Genomic DNA, 15,573 nt, shown 5'->3' on the forward strand with positions numbered 1-15,573 from the left:
TTACATTCAGAGGGAAGCGCTAATTTTTAACATCGTATTAAAGCAAACAAACGTTATATTCTGGCAAGTTAGCGATATACATGCTATTATTTGATTACACTCTAGCATTTCTGACATTATGCATGCAAAGTAAACAGTCAAAATATGTTTTCTGCCAAGAGGGTTGACCTCCCTACTATAGATCACGTGTACTGCCGAATAGCTAGCACTATCCTGCGACGCAGTGCAACAAACAGCGTGTATGGTAAGTCTCGCTTTCTGGTTTGCAAACTTATAACAGCCCGAACATCATTCCGTTTTTATATAGGCTACGGTTGGAAACGAAATATCACATACATATAATTGGAGCACAGCGGATTCAGTATATTGTTCCGGCGATTCAAATGTGCGTGCACTTTTACAAAAGTAACACGAAACAAGCTACGGTAAAACAATCGGACATGGATAAACAGAAACCGTTCGTGCAACACACTACGTTACTTCACAAAAATAGACCTGGGACTAGTTGCCCTTGGAGGTTGCAGGGCTGAAATACGGAATTACTGTGCAAACCAAAGACCAAACAAAGGCACGCTTCCTAAAATGGCGCCTAAAAATGAACTGAAATCGGGGTATAAGGCTTAAACATGCCCAGTGAGATCACATTTCCAAAGACCGTGACTCCTTGTTCGGTAGTTAGAGCACTAGAAACTGATGTAACCTGTACAGCAATCTAGTGGAGCCACACGTTGCTGTACAGTAGATCTCTGCTTACTGGTTATTTGGAGCATAAAGCCTTTTTTATAACATCCCTGGGATGTGTATATTGGGACCATTGAGACTTTCAGGGGAAAGGAAAACCATTAAAAGCCAGGCCAAAGTTTTTTTTTTTTGTTTTTTTTTAAAAAACCAATTGGGGTAATGCACTCCGCCCACCCAGTCGGGTCTCAGCCGTCACTGATTTGCTTGAAGTATGCCTGGCTAATATATGGCTGAATAATAAATTGCTGCATTTCTCTGTGGCTGCTGCACAAAATTAGGATTAAATCAGTTTTTTGGTAGTTTAATACTATGCATGACGTAGGCTATGTGTCTACTGACTAATGTTCACATTATTTTGCTATTATTTATGCATCATTTCCGAGCAGCCCTCTATTTGTTTAACAGATTTCTTCTGTATTGTAGGGTTTTATTTTTCATTAAATGTATATTATCCTGCCAAGTTGGAAAATTCTGGATAGTCGATCTCTTCTTTTTTAAAAATGTATTAATTTGTTTCATATATTAGCGTAAAGTCTGCTTGCAGTTTTACTGTACAGTAATATTGTCTTTAACAGGCTGAAACTGTATTTGTTCAAAGCTTTCATTTATTTATTTATTTATTTATTTATCATTTCTGGTAGAAATGCAGTGTTATGTGTAACATATTGGAGGTGGCAGCTCTGTCAAAATCTCTGCTTGCCTTGGTAGAGGAGCTCAGGGAAGGGCCACTGTGTCGATTGGGGTGTGTCAGGTACTGTCAGAATGCCACCTTCTGTGACTTTTTATGCATCAAAGCAAACAGAGGAGTTCCACGGGAACATTCAGGAAAGGTGGACTTCATACTGAGAGATGAAGTTAGATTCTTCCCTATAATAACAATATTATTTTTTTTATAAATCAGCATGGTTCACGATGAAAAGTTATGTTATCAAAAAGTTACAAAAAAAAAAAAAAGATTTTACGGAATATTGGCATGGCAAATGATTTTCATAATTCATAAAACATTTACTGGAAATGACTGCTACCGTAGTAAAAATTGTATGTTTTGTGATGTTTCAATGTCTGCAACTAGATCCTTCAATGACAGGTAAACTGTGCTAACGTAAATATAAGCATGTCCTTTTCTTTTTTAAATGAACAGTTTTGATATCATTCATCAAGTCACAAAGGCCTAAATGCAGTCAGTGTTTGTTCTTAGATTTCAGTCGACCTTATTCATGTTAGCCTTTGAAAGTCATAAACAAAGGCTGAGTATTTGACATGGAGAGAGAGAGAAAGTCAGTGCAAGCATATAACAAGCAGTACTTCTTGTAACCATGAAATCAGTTTTACTGTAAGGCCTGTACTATTATTGGTAGCTATATGTTTCTAGAGAATGTTCATTTTCATGTCATTCTGATATTTAGTATGCGTTGCCTCCAACTGCTTGCTCAGTGTAATTTTGAATATTAGTAAAATAATTATTATGAAAGAATATATCGATATTATGCATTCTATTCTACTGTAGCAAACTGAATTAAAGTACTTGTGTTATTCAAATTAATGTCACTGCTGTACATACTGAATTTGATTTAATGTTATTACTAATATATGCAATAGAATGGGCCTCTTGAATTCTCTGAATGAGAAATACATTTTGAAGGGGCATTGACACTTTCTTGGTGTATGTTTGTGTGAGAAGAACATTTATTCCAGCTGGGGTGCATCTTTATTTCACTGACAAATTGATAATGAATATTAATTTATAAATAATCTATAATGAATCTTGCATTACACGTGGTAATAGTTTTTAATCAAATGTGAAATGCAGCATTCCTGATGTGGCTTTTTATCATTTTATTCACTTTCTTTATGGTCTTCATAAATTAAAAAATTTGAAATGAACTGCAATCCTGTTTGGATGCCCGACTGTTGAAGTTGATATCAATGTAAACTGCCCCATGTAATTTATTTGAGTGCCAAAAGTGAGTGTATGTATATAAAGTGTTTCTTTGGTCACTTTAACAAAATTAACTTGAAACTCATAGAAGATCATTTGTTACGAGTTAGCTTTACAATATATAAATTGTATATGTGAAACAAACCTGATTTCATGAAACAAGGTGTGCTTTACTGCAGACCGCAAGCAGCCCCCAAAAAGTGCCTAAAAATAACGAAAAACCATAGAATAATATTTTCACGGTGCACTGTATATGCACATAAGCGTGACGGCCGGGCAGAAAGGAAAGCACACAGAGGCCGATTTCAGCTTTCTCTAACCCTCAGCCCATTTGCCGGGAAAATATTGTATTAAGCTGCGAGAAGATGTGGGACAGGGAGAGAGGGGGAAAAAGAGTGAGTGAGAGCGAGCGAGCGAGCGAGGGAGGGAAGCAATTGAGAGCAAAAAAAAAAAAAACTGGAAAGTGCACATATTTATAACGCTAATTCGAGGGCCAGGAAATTTGTTATTTTTAAATGGGTGAAATGGCTCAATTGTTGCCGTTGGGGCAGTATCTCGGGTGGCAGTCGGTGCTGGGGTGTGTAAGCTGAGTGTGTATGAGGCTCGCTTACCCCCTTGCAACCCCCCCCCCCCCCCCCCCCCCCCCACAGTCTGTATGTTTATTTGGACAGTTGCACCTTTTTGGGATGTAGGCAGGCGAGGGATGGATTTGGGGCGGGGTGTGGGTGCGGGTGCTGGTGTTGGTGCCGGTGCCGGTGCTGGTGCCTGGGCCGGGTTCTTCTGAATGTTCGGCGGCCACAAAGGGGCTTCTGAGAGAACCCCCGACCGGGCAGAACTGCCCCAGTCCATGACAAATAACCCCGACCCCTCCGCCTCGCAGAGGAAATACTTTAACCTCATTACTTCCAATTTGTTTTGGCTGTAGCCTGGAAAAGTACTTTTTTAGGCGCCCTGAATTGAAACCCCTTAAAATAAGAAGAAATGAGGGTGATTAAAAACAGGAAAACCAGTAGAGCAGCCTCCTAATATCAAAATATTACTAAAAAAAAAGTAAATTATCTGTTACTACAGCTAGAAAGCCCTGATGTAGACAGTGCTGTCAAGCTAAGCGCTTGATTGGTTCCCTTTTGAGGGATCTGGGCCTATCACGTGACAAACTAATCGCTTCTCTTCTTCAAGAATTTGACTGGTTGCAGGAACTCCATCCCTTCTGTGACCATAGTAGTTGTATTTATTTTTTGGGCAACGATGGATGCTGAATACAGATTTAAAAGCTGAAATATGTACATATATGCCCGAATGACCTGAAACTCTTGCTTTGTTCAAATACCACCAGCGATATTGTGAGAGACTGAGAATAAACTTTATTCTGAAACCTTTTTGATTTTTTTTTTTTTTTTTTCCAATAAATTTTTAAAGTCCTGCACTCACTTGTCACAGCTGTGTTGATTCAACCCCTGGTCAAGATAAGGTTGTGACCCGGACAAAGACCCACCAGTGTCCACGCCCACATCCACTCCTAGTGATTACCAACTTCAGAACGTTTTGATTATTTACACCTCATAGCAAGGTCATCCAGTGATTCCAAACCCCCTCCCACCCACCCCTTCGGACCAATAACCACAGAGGTCAGAGTTCAGTGTTGTAGTCCAGCCTCTGAAAGTCCTGTTTATTTTAAGTCTGAACCCAGCAGTGGAGGGTGGCACGCGGGACAGGACGGGTGGTTTGAAGACTCGAGGGCCATACTCTGATGATGCAGGAGGGGAGAGACAGAAGCAGGCGTGAGTGAGCGCGAGTGTGCTGCACAGGAGAACTCCCAGAGCACCTGCTGTGATACATAACCCCCGCTGGGCTCCTGAGCAGAGAGATGCCCCACCCCGCCCTGCCCAGTTAAATAAATTGATCACCGTGCATGGAAAACCTAAACATATGACCGAGACTGTCAAAAATGAAATTGGAGAAAAGGTGTTTGGGGGGGTTGGCTTGCTTAAGAGAAACAGGGCTCAGTGTCTGTCACCTTGTTTATTTTCTTGGGATTTATGTATTGCGCCATACTTAAAATAACCGTGTTTTCACTCCTTTCCAGCGGATTCTTCGCATTCCTCCGTCCGGAGAGTGGTTCCTTAAACAAATCTCGCCCTCCCCTGCGGCCACATCCCTTTTATCACTGATAACGTCGGCACGGGAACGGGAGGAGACGAGCGCTCTCTGCTGAACGTGAGGTCGTAAATACGTCCGCTGCCGTGGAAACAGCACCTCCCCGTGTCCCCAGAGCTTAGACCGTCACCTGCACAGGCGCAGGCTAATTTATAAGCCTTAATTATCAAGGTGTTAGAAAAACAAAAACAGATCCGCTCTATAAATTAACAAGGGGGAGGCCTGACCTTTTGACACTTCTTTCATGTCTCTCTCTTTCTCTTTCTTTCTGTCTCTCTCTCTCTCGCCTCCCCTCCCCCTCTTTTCCAGATTCATGTCCACAATTTATTCTTTATATAGTTCCAACATATCAGTAATATACCTCATACAGTTAACCATAGATGAAATCGCACAGTGTATGTCAAACCTGAGTCTCTGTCTTTGGGGTGCCTGTGGTCTAAATAAGGAATAAAATTCTAAATGGTCTAAATGGAGTGAAGTAGCTGTAGAGTATGAATGTGTGCATATATTTCGATAAAATAATTATAAATTTCAATGAATAAGGGTAATGAAAATTTTGAATAAATAAAATTCATACTTTTTAACAACAATCTGCCTGCCAGGCTGACCACTAGTTTTTTTTTAATCATCTGAACCGATCAGGCAATCAGTCTTCTCCAGTATAACTAATACCCTAAATACACTTTCTAAACACTGAAGTGTTTCCCATGGACAAACCTCTCACTCAGGAAAGCTCACGAGAAATGTATCTGCGCTCTGGTTTGTGTCATTAAGCGATTGGAGACTCTTCTGTGGGAAGAAAATACTGTTGTCTTGGAGACTCCTCAGCCGCGCATGCTGTCCCTGGGTCCCAGTGTTAGCTTTGCCCTGAGATAGCCGGTCTGTGAAAACAGCCCTGTATTTAAACTAATAACATAGCCTCGGGTCGCTCCGGAGTGGCGTAAACGAGGGAACGAACTCCCCTACCGAAAGAATAACTGTGAGGAGAACTTTGCCGCTTCTCGAAGGTGTACGCACTCTTGAGTTTCCTCCTTCCTGCCCCGGCAAATTAAATGAGAGTCCCATCGTTCCCAGAGGTACTCACCGAAAAGATATGTTATGGGTCTCTGAGGTGACCTGTCCTATTAGGCACAGTTCCAGACATGGCAGTGCCGACTGTGGAGGTCAGACGGTTGCCGCAGCCAATCAGAATGGTTCACTGTCTCACAGCCCACCCCATAGGCCTCTGCTCATCATTACCCATACGAGTCACTGCGACCAAATGTGTCCATTGGATGACAGATTTTCCTCATTTTTGTCGACCATAACAGTCCGATGATGTTTTTAGAAAGCTCCTTTCACCTGTATGAAGTATGTTTAAGTTTTCAAGGACCTTTCACATTGTTGTTTCGGGTGACCATCGATATTTGGTTGTTTGCGAGGGGCGTGGCACAGCTCAGGGGTGAAAGATAAAGGGGTCATTACTCAGGGGTCCTGGCAGGTTCAATGGCCCCCATCTCCCTGTTTCCATGGGAACCACATTGTAGACTGCCCCTGAAGTTGTGGTGGTGATCTTATTGGCTGAACTTGGCTGGGCGGGACTGGGGGGACGGGGGGGGGGTGGGGGTAGCAGGGTACCGCTGGGTCCTATCTCACAGGACGCCCTGACGCTTTTGGGGCTTTCGGTCAGTACCTCCATCTATCTCCCCACAGGCTTCGGTGAGCTACAGGAGGCCTCCAGGCACTCCCTGTTTTCGTAAAAACGCAAATGACCCCTTTACAGTGGTTTCCCCAGGCAACTCATTCAGTTTGGGAGTGGAGGGGGGGCGGGCACGGGTGTACAGCAGGAAGACAAAAATGCAAGTGACCCATGGACACGACCGCGGCCCCCCCAGAGGCTGTGGTTATGGTAGTTATGGGACACTAGCATCGTTCTCACACGTCACTCCCTCAGTTTGCGTGTTGATTTACGGCTGTGTCTGCTTCGAGTCTGCAGCCCCCACCCCTGTCCTCCCCTATAGGCACCGTGTGATGGAAGGAAGAGGACCTTCAGTTAAGCTTATTTTTTGGCCGCATTGTAGTTCAATCCATTTACGAAACCACGTTTTTTTTTTTTTTTGTAGATTCTTAACACTTCCAATTGTGCCAAACTCTTTGGAATGCTCTATCACCTGGATATCAGTTTATCAGCAGGTGCAGCAATGCACATATGGTGGAGGTCTTTCACAGCTTGCTGAATTGTAAAGGCTTTGTTTTTGTGTTAAAATAAGGTATTCAATGTGTAAACTGTGGTTGAACTTTAGGCCAGAGAGGGTTTCTATTCATTCTGAATGTCTTGGACTTCTTTTCCCCATTTCTCACCAACTTAAAATAAATACTAATAATAATTGGCTGGGAGCGAGACAAATGAGTTTTGAATATTTTTATTAATGAGTGTGTGAGAGGCCTTCCTCAGCGGTATCCTTTAAAGTGCATGAGCAACACCATGTAATTTGTAGAGTCCAGCAGTGGCCTGGATTTCTCTCCTGTCTCAGCAGACCTGGACATTAATCTTTTAGCGATTGAGCAGGGGGGCCAGAGAGAGGAGGCCAGAGAGCCAGAGGGTGGACGTAGCATGGTCAGTCTGTGCATTTGGCTCACCAGTGAAGTGCGCTGTGGTGACCTGTTTTCCCTGTGGTCGGAGAGTGACGCAGAAATAAAGCAGGGAGCTGACTTGTACACTATCTAGTGTTTCCAAATTTAAAATTTATTCACCCCCCCTGATGTCTCTTTGGTTACACGCTTCGTGGTAAACGTGCTGCCGTATTTGTCCACGTCTCTGAAGGTTTGTCCTGTGCTGCCCTTTTTGTTTTATTTAAAAGTTTGTTTGTTTTATTTTGTGCAAGTGGGGTGTGCAGGTTGTTAGTCCTCATGTCATCTCCCCAGTTGCGTTTCGGTCTCTGCGTCACATGTTCCGTTTATCCCCTTAGACTCAAAAATCCTTTTAATCAGGTCCGTTTTTAAAGGCATGTGCTGAGTCACCTGACAGCTGCTGGGAATAGGTGGGTCTGCGGAACTGAAAACTATTTTAAGTACTGAAAACTACTTTTTTTATTGTAACGCAAGTGTTCCTTCATCGTTAATAATTGTAACATTGTGTCATTACATAGTTTGATACATTTTTGTATTAGTGTCAACTACTCTTTGCCACTTTAAACAATGTACTTTGCATTACTTTATTTATTTGCTAACCTGATGCCTCACCATGGAAACTAACACAGCTTAGAAGTTTCACAACTGGGAAAAATATAAATGCAAAAGGAATGGCCCTATCTACTCCTGCTTGCTTACATACTCCTGCTTAATGCATTCTCCAGTTAAGTGCACAATATCCCAACCACCCCCAGTATGTGCAGTAACTTTAAGGAATCCACAGTATAGTTTTTCAGCTGTCTATTGTGTGTTCCATGTCCCTAACACATGGTCCAAGGTCCTGTTAATTTTATCACTGATATAGAATCCAGTCATGCCATTTTTTTGTTTATTTTAATTTAATACAACTGGAAAAAGACAAATACATTTTCCTTTTTCCATCAGGCAAATGTGTGAAGTGTTTTTCTTTTTTTAAAATAAAATATTTTTCAGTTTTTGCTATAATGTCACACTTCACTTTTATAGCACATTAGTCTATTTGATAACCCTAAATTATTTATTTTATTTTATTTTTATTTTTTATCTCACTTTATTATGAGTGTATTTGACACAGATGGTGCATTTGGTTGAATGTTTTTGAACTGGTCTGTTTGCTGTTCACCGCTAACCGCCAGATGCAGACGGAAGAGGAAACATCTTCCAAACAATGTCAACTGGAAAGAAGCCAGACTCTAAAATTTTGGAAAATTGAGGGCGATTGGACCATACCCACCGTGAATGCTGGTAAATTAATCCCAAATGATGGTGAGTAGAATCTAAAGAGGGCAGAGTTCCACACTCACATTTGTCCTGGGTTCTTTGTGAGGTCACAATAGGGTTTCTCTGGATTGTTGCATAAGACAGGCTTCCGCACGGCATGCTTCCCCTGTAGATTAGGTAGATTTGACACTGGCGTAATTCAGCATTTAAATTCTTTTTTTTTTACACAAGGTCAGACTCAATGCGATAAGCCCAGCTGTAATGGATGCCGTTCGTGTTCACTGGAGCAGGCTTGATGGTATCGGAGTCAGAATGTAGCTTATAGTGCACACCAGTGGGACAGGAGTACAGTAACCTCTCACATTCTCCTCTGTCCACATGCTAATGAGTTCCAGGTTGGGACGGAGAGCTCTCCTCTCACCCACATCCACCCCCGCAACTCTGAACTTGGGAAGTGAATTTTTTCGGGAGTCAGGTTTTTATTACGATGTGGTCGGGCTGGCTTAGGCTGGTAATGAAGGGGACGGGGGTGTGGGGAGGGGGTGCGTTTGGGATAACTTAATCTTAGTGTAAACAGAGTTGGGTGAAAGGATGACTGTGTGCCGGGTTTGAGGGATCACCCCGCTGGGCCCGCGGGTCCTGCCGCGGGACACTCGGCAGGGCCCAGGACTGCACACGCGTTTCTGGGCTCCTTCAGTACCCCGAACCTGATCAAGAGGCCGTGTGTGTGCTCGTACTGACCCTGCTCATCCTCCTCCACCCTCTGCTGTAATTACCCCCCCCCCCCCCAAACTCCTCATCTCTCCTCTCAACACGTCCCCCTGAACCCTGTCTCATCCCTCTCGACTCCAAACAAACACGTTTTACCTCATTCATTCACATCTAACATCATTCATTTCAACCCTCTAATGCCACACTTATGACATTCTATAACATCATACTCTGCCCAATCCTCTTTCATGTCATGCCACGATGCCGCTTTGTCACATCCTGCCTTATTGCACGATATGTGATCCCATATCTCTCTGCACTGCGGCATCCTCTTTCATGACATCCTATGACCTCACAGTGCACTCACAGTGCACTCCTTCATTATAAAGTTTATTAGGTCACACCAACAGCCCCTGTGGGGGAAACCTTTTGGTTTGAGAGTGCACCTGAACTTCAGCCTCACGACCAATTTCTGAACTCTGACCTCAAAAGCGTGCACAGTGTACAGTGTATAGAGTCTGCCTGGGAGCCACAATGCTCATTACCTTTTTTTTTATATATTTCCCTGAGAAAAACCTTGCCGTTCCTGAGAGCGATTTAAGGGCCTCAGTGATTTAGTGTTGTGTACGACCTTGCTTTTCTTTGAAAGATGACTGTTTTATTCAGAAGAAGAAAAATGACTTTAGCAGCTTAAAAAAAAGTAGAAACAAAAATGTACTAATTATTCAATCTCACATAGGCCCCTTTGCTTATCAGCGTTCTGGAGGCGTTGCTGTGAGCTCTGAAATCCTCCTGCTCAGGTCACAGATAACAGGCTGTCTGTTCGGGAAGACAGGCCTTCCTGGAAAGGACAGGACAGAAACCTTATGCTATGGCTAACTATGGTAACTGCTTTTTAATACATCGTACTACTTTTTCCCCCCTGGAAGAAATTGTGCACTAAAAATAATTAAACCTTTATGTTTTGTTCTAAGGGAAATGCTTTAGCCTTATAGTGGTGGCATTGAAGATTTACTGTAAAATACACATTGACTGCACATAATCATATAGTGTACTATGTCACCACAGTGATATTATCATAACATATCAAGTGAGACTCATCATATCGCTATTTGCAGTTATTGAAATAGCATTTTTGAATGTTTATGTAACGAGTGTTTGGATCGTTTAAGTACTTGAGGAGTTATATTGCTCTCATTAAGGATCATTTGTAGAAAATGCAAACTATACTTACACATTGAGAAATTTAATCAGAAATGTATTAATTTTAAGGTATTACCTCGTGTCCATTGGGTGAGTTTGAATGCTACTTGATGTCATCTCATTACATTCCATTGCAGGCATTCTTATTCAGAGCGACTTACACAACTTTTACTCTGCATTTACATTGCATCGATTTATACAGCTGGAAATATACTGAAGCAATGTTGTACCCTTGAGCCCTTGCTCAACACTAGTGTCCTACCCGGAATTGAACCTTGTATCCTAAAATTGAAACTTTAGGATACAAGACCAGCTCCTTACCCGTTGCCCCAAACTGCCACCTATCTCAATGCAAGACATCCCAAAAATGCTTCTGTTTACTGTTATGGGTTAGGGGTTAGAATTTAGATATTAAGTGATAGGGTCCCAACCTCAGGTATCTCCTTTCCACTCAAAACTGCTTGGCTGAGATGTAGCTTGTGCTGACAGTCCGAGCCCTGTCCTGGTTCCTCACCTTGCCTTACCAATGCAGTGGCAGAGCCTCCAAGTGCAGGGACTTTTGAGGATCGGCTGTGTAGCTTCGCACGACGAGCACAAAAATCGTTAGCGTGTTAGCATCGCGCTGGCACAGTCCGAAAAGAAAACGAACCGAGTTTTATTGCGGGTGTTGATGTTGGCTTTTGGCTATTGTGTGGTGTAGACAGCGGAAGAGGCTCTTAAAAGAGTCGAGCGGTGGCATCACACAAATCCGCTTTGGGGTCGCGGAACAAAAAAATAAACACGAGCACGGCGCAATTAAAAGCCTGCAGGCTGCCTTTCTGCTCCAGCAGCAAGACAGAGAAACGCATTAAACCGCCAAGCGGCCGATGATGAAACTCTCTGGCCCTGGCTGGCATGGCAGGCTTTCTCCCTGACGTCAGCTGGCGATCGCTATTCCATTGTGCGCTGCCATACGCCGTCATGCGCTGAAATCCGATGTCATACGGTGTACTAAAATAAAAAAAAATTGACCAGCTTGATAAGCAGGCTCAGAAATCGAGCGTTTCCCCACTTTGAATCTGACGATTGTATCAGCGTCCAGTGTTTCTACGTTTGATAGGTTGTTTTGGCCCACAATGCAGTTCGCTGCTGGAAAGCCTGGCCTGAGATCGAGTTTCAGAGCCAGGTTGTGCAGACTGCCGTTTAGTCAAAACCTTCGGCGGTGGTGCCAGCAGACGTGGTAATAGTCCTTCGAGCCAGAGAAAAATGGAGCGTTTTATTGGAAGAGGTCGAAGACTGTTTCATTACCCATGAAACATAATCCTCTTTAAAGGTAATTAAAGCCAAACTTGAATTTCCAAAAACCTGCAGGAATGGGAGGGAAAAATAACAGATCAGATATTGTTAACAGTTGAATTTTTCCTACTAGTAGGTGAGATATTCAATATCCAAGTTTTTTTTCTTTTTTTTTTTAAAAATAAAGTATGCTTCAGACTAACTTATTTTGGTTGGACGGCGCAGCGCCGATTCCCTTATCGCTATTTGCTTAAAGCTGACATTGTCCCAACATGGGGTCCGCTCTGAGTGGAGAGCTGGCGTCCATTTCAAAGAAACACGCGCTGGACAGACAGACTCCGCGAGTCAGGGGTAGAAAAATAAAGGGAATATAATCAACATTCGAACATAATTTTTAAATAAACATTTGCTCTCGGGTTGACGCTGTTGGCAAACGCGTTCCTCACTCTTGCTCCCGCGCTGAGAATTTAATCCGAACTCCCGGCGAAGGCTCGATGTGTTGCGGCGACGGCCTCTGGCCCTGAAATTAGGCGATGTGAATAACGTTATCCCCTTATTTAGAGCAAGAAAGCTCAAATCAAATACAGGGATTCTGGATGTCTGGCTTGTTCATGGTTTTTGACTTCGGTTTTGCAAGATTAGTGTGTTTAAGTTCCTTTTTTTTTGTTTTACCACAGGAAGAGGCTCTACATTACACGAGCCTCTGTATTTCCCACAACAAGCCACGGTAAGCCATAAACTATTCCACACCGAAGCTAATGTCAGAGTTCAGCTGACGCAGACGTTAGGAAAGCCATTACCCACACAAGTGGAAGCCAGTGTCAACGTCAAACTGCGGCAAATTGCTCATGCAGAGACCCTGGCCAGGTGAATGTGTTGCTTTTTTTTTTTTTTGGGGGGAGTCAAACACAATGACGTTTAAGCATCTCTTTCCAGTGTGAAGTTGCCAAATGTCAAGTGCAAATGGAAATTTAGGAGTGAAACCCACAAAAACCTGACTCTAAAATGCTTTGAATAAGACTTTAGAATAACAGTTTTTCATTGCGTCATCAAAACGGTTATAATGACAACCAAACAGGATAGTATGGGAAGGGTGGCAGTGTAGCGTAGTGGTTAGGGAGCCAGGCTCGTAACTCAGGCTGTGGTTCGAATCCCAGCTGGGGCATTGCTGCTGTACCCTTGAGCTCGGTACTTAAAGTGAACTGCTTCAGTAAAAATATCAAACTGTGTAAAAATTAATCTATGTAAGTTCCTGCGGAAAAGGCATCTGCTAAATGTTTAAGTGTAAACTTCTAGCTGCTTTTTCTCTTGCCTGTGCCTGGTCATAATATTTTGCAATCTTGTAGGGGGAAAAAAAAAAGTAATTTACTGCACAGTATGAATTAAACCGTAAACAGACGTTAAGCAGATGGCAACAGTGCAGGTAAAATGTAAATATAAACGGCCTGATTTCATAGCGAGAAATGAATCTAAGCTGATTTTATTAGTGAAGCTATTATTACATTTTCTTGGTTTTTTTTTTCTACCAGTTTTGTCACTGTGGCGTTTAATTGTTTCGTATTGGCTACATGTGCAACTAGAGTTTCATACACTGTGACATTGGTCCACAACACCACCAGTTACTCTGACAAGACTGTGAATTTGACAGGGATTCTGATACAGATGGTACACAAGCCCTGATGCACTAGGATCAGTGCACCTGAAGGCACTGCCATCGCTGTCTTTGGATCTCTGGATTGTAAGAAGCAGGGAGCGGTTGGAGTTTGAATAGAGCATACCCAGGAGGAGCCTCCTGTGAGAAGGTCAGTTACAGAGCTCAGTGCTTCTGAGCTTCTGTTCTTGCGTGTTCCCCACGATCCTCTGGCGGGTTTCCACGTTACGCTGTAGCCCGCCATCCTACGAGTATTTGGGCCCCGACCTCTGTGGGACGCATGTCTGCGGCTGTCCCAGGAACATGGGGTAGCGGTGATCCAGGGCCGGGGGACCCCAGCAGAACGTCCCGAGCAGGAGAGGCCGGTCATGGGTATCAAGAGGGGCTGAAGGGCTGCTCCTGTCAGTTGTATTTTCGCGCTAGTGCTGTGTTTGTACTGTAACCAAAATGGACTTCAGTTGGCACAAATGTGTGCCATCTTGATAAGAAGCTTGATTGAGTACAGGCTCTACTGGCAAATGCCTGGCCCTTGTCTGCCTACATTTAATGAACAAGTGACAGTAATAACAGTCAACATGTTCTAGAGCTATTCCAGAGAAAATATGAGATATGTCTGTTAAGTGTGTCAAAAAACAGGATTTGAGCTTCTATGACTACTATCAAAAAAAGTCTATGGTCAAGATTCAATCAACATTGTCTAGCTTGGACTCAAAAATGCAAGCTCCGGAAGTTGCAGAACTTGCCGTACCGTGTTTGTGAAGAAGAAAAGAAAATACACTCGCTTTTAACTGTTAGTCGACGTTCAGGGCAAACATTGATTGAATCCAGGCCTACATCTGACGACGTCAGACAAAGCCAGCTGTGAGCGAATTAACAATTGCACAGAGACAATTAACGGCGATGGTGCCTTGGAGTCCTTCTGTTTATTGTGGGAGTCGCTCATTGCCCAGGGATTTTTAACACGCGGGAGTGCCGTGCTCTATAAAGAGGTTATTCACGTTATAATGCCTCCAAAGGGGAGGCCTGTATAAAGTCAGTCAGGATTTACGAGGGGACAGTTGGGTGGTCCTGCTCGCACATTATCAACAGGGAACAGCAGTGCTCAGTGAGGTCGCTGGCTCTGGACATCAGCGGACCAATCCTGGTCCGCGCTTCTATCCTGGTCCCGCCCCCCTCTGAGTTCTCCGTCCTTCGGCAGTCTGGGTTTCGGTGAAGTCGCTCATCATAGCCAGGAGGCTCCTCCCTTCTACGTTTACTTATTTAGAATGCCCTCTCATCCAAAGCGATTTAAAATGGCGCACATGATAAGAATACTTGAACAAACAGTATGGATATAAGAATAGACTGTTGCACTAATTCAATTTAAGTGGGACAATTTTATGAGACGGTTCCAGTACAGTTCAAAATCTTACGAATTTTGGAATTGATCGATTTCATTTCGGCTATCAGTAATTCAGTCCGCAGCCGTAGCATTGATTCATTGCAGCGCTAGTAACCAGGTGAATGAACATCATCAGATACTGGAGCAGGCAGGAGGAGAAAACAGGTGAAGGAAGATAATGACAAAAAACATGAAAAGAAACCACGTCCCCCGTCATTTCAGTTCCCTGGCATTCAGAACCAGGCGCAGCCCAGGACTGCTGGGTTTCCTGGTGGAATTTTTCACTTCATTTCACTACAGTTCCTTTGGCACGGCTGAGAGAGATGCCCGTTTGATTTTAATTGTGAGGATCTGGATGGAATTCGTTCCGAGACCAGGCTCAAGCAGAGCTGGGTGGGAGGGGTTAGACTCTGCTCCCATGACTCATCTGGGCCTGGGACAGGAGGAGGAGGATGAAGAAGAAGAAAGGTCTTTTTAGTCATCCCTGGATTTGTAGTTTTCAAGTACAACAGCCTGACCTTTCTATGGATGGTCTTTAGCAGTCAGGAAGGGCAACCATTTGCCACACTGTATTAGCGGCTGTTTACCCCTATCCTGTGCCCCCCAAATCAACCCCCTACACCCCTTCTGCCCCCCACCAAGTCA

The 15,573-nt window shown here is 43.4% G+C and overlaps 1 long non-coding RNA gene across 1 annotated transcript; it reads left to right on the top strand.

Annotated features, from left to right (window-relative positions):
- The first annotated feature begins 207 nt into the window (after positions 1-207).
- LOC118216341 lies at positions 208-10,472 on the top strand. Its single transcript, XR_004762997.1, has 3 exons — positions 208-244; positions 8,623-8,752; positions 10,158-10,472. It is a non-coding gene; the product is annotated as an uncharacterized LOC118216341 (long non-coding RNA).
- Positions 10,473-15,573: the final 5,101 nt, after the last annotated feature.

This window comes from Anguilla anguilla, chromosome 17 (assembly GCF_013347855.1).
Source record: "Anguilla anguilla isolate fAngAng1 chromosome 17, fAngAng1.pri, whole genome shotgun sequence".
NCBI classification, from domain to species: Eukaryota; Metazoa; Chordata; class Actinopteri; order Anguilliformes; family Anguillidae; genus Anguilla; species Anguilla anguilla.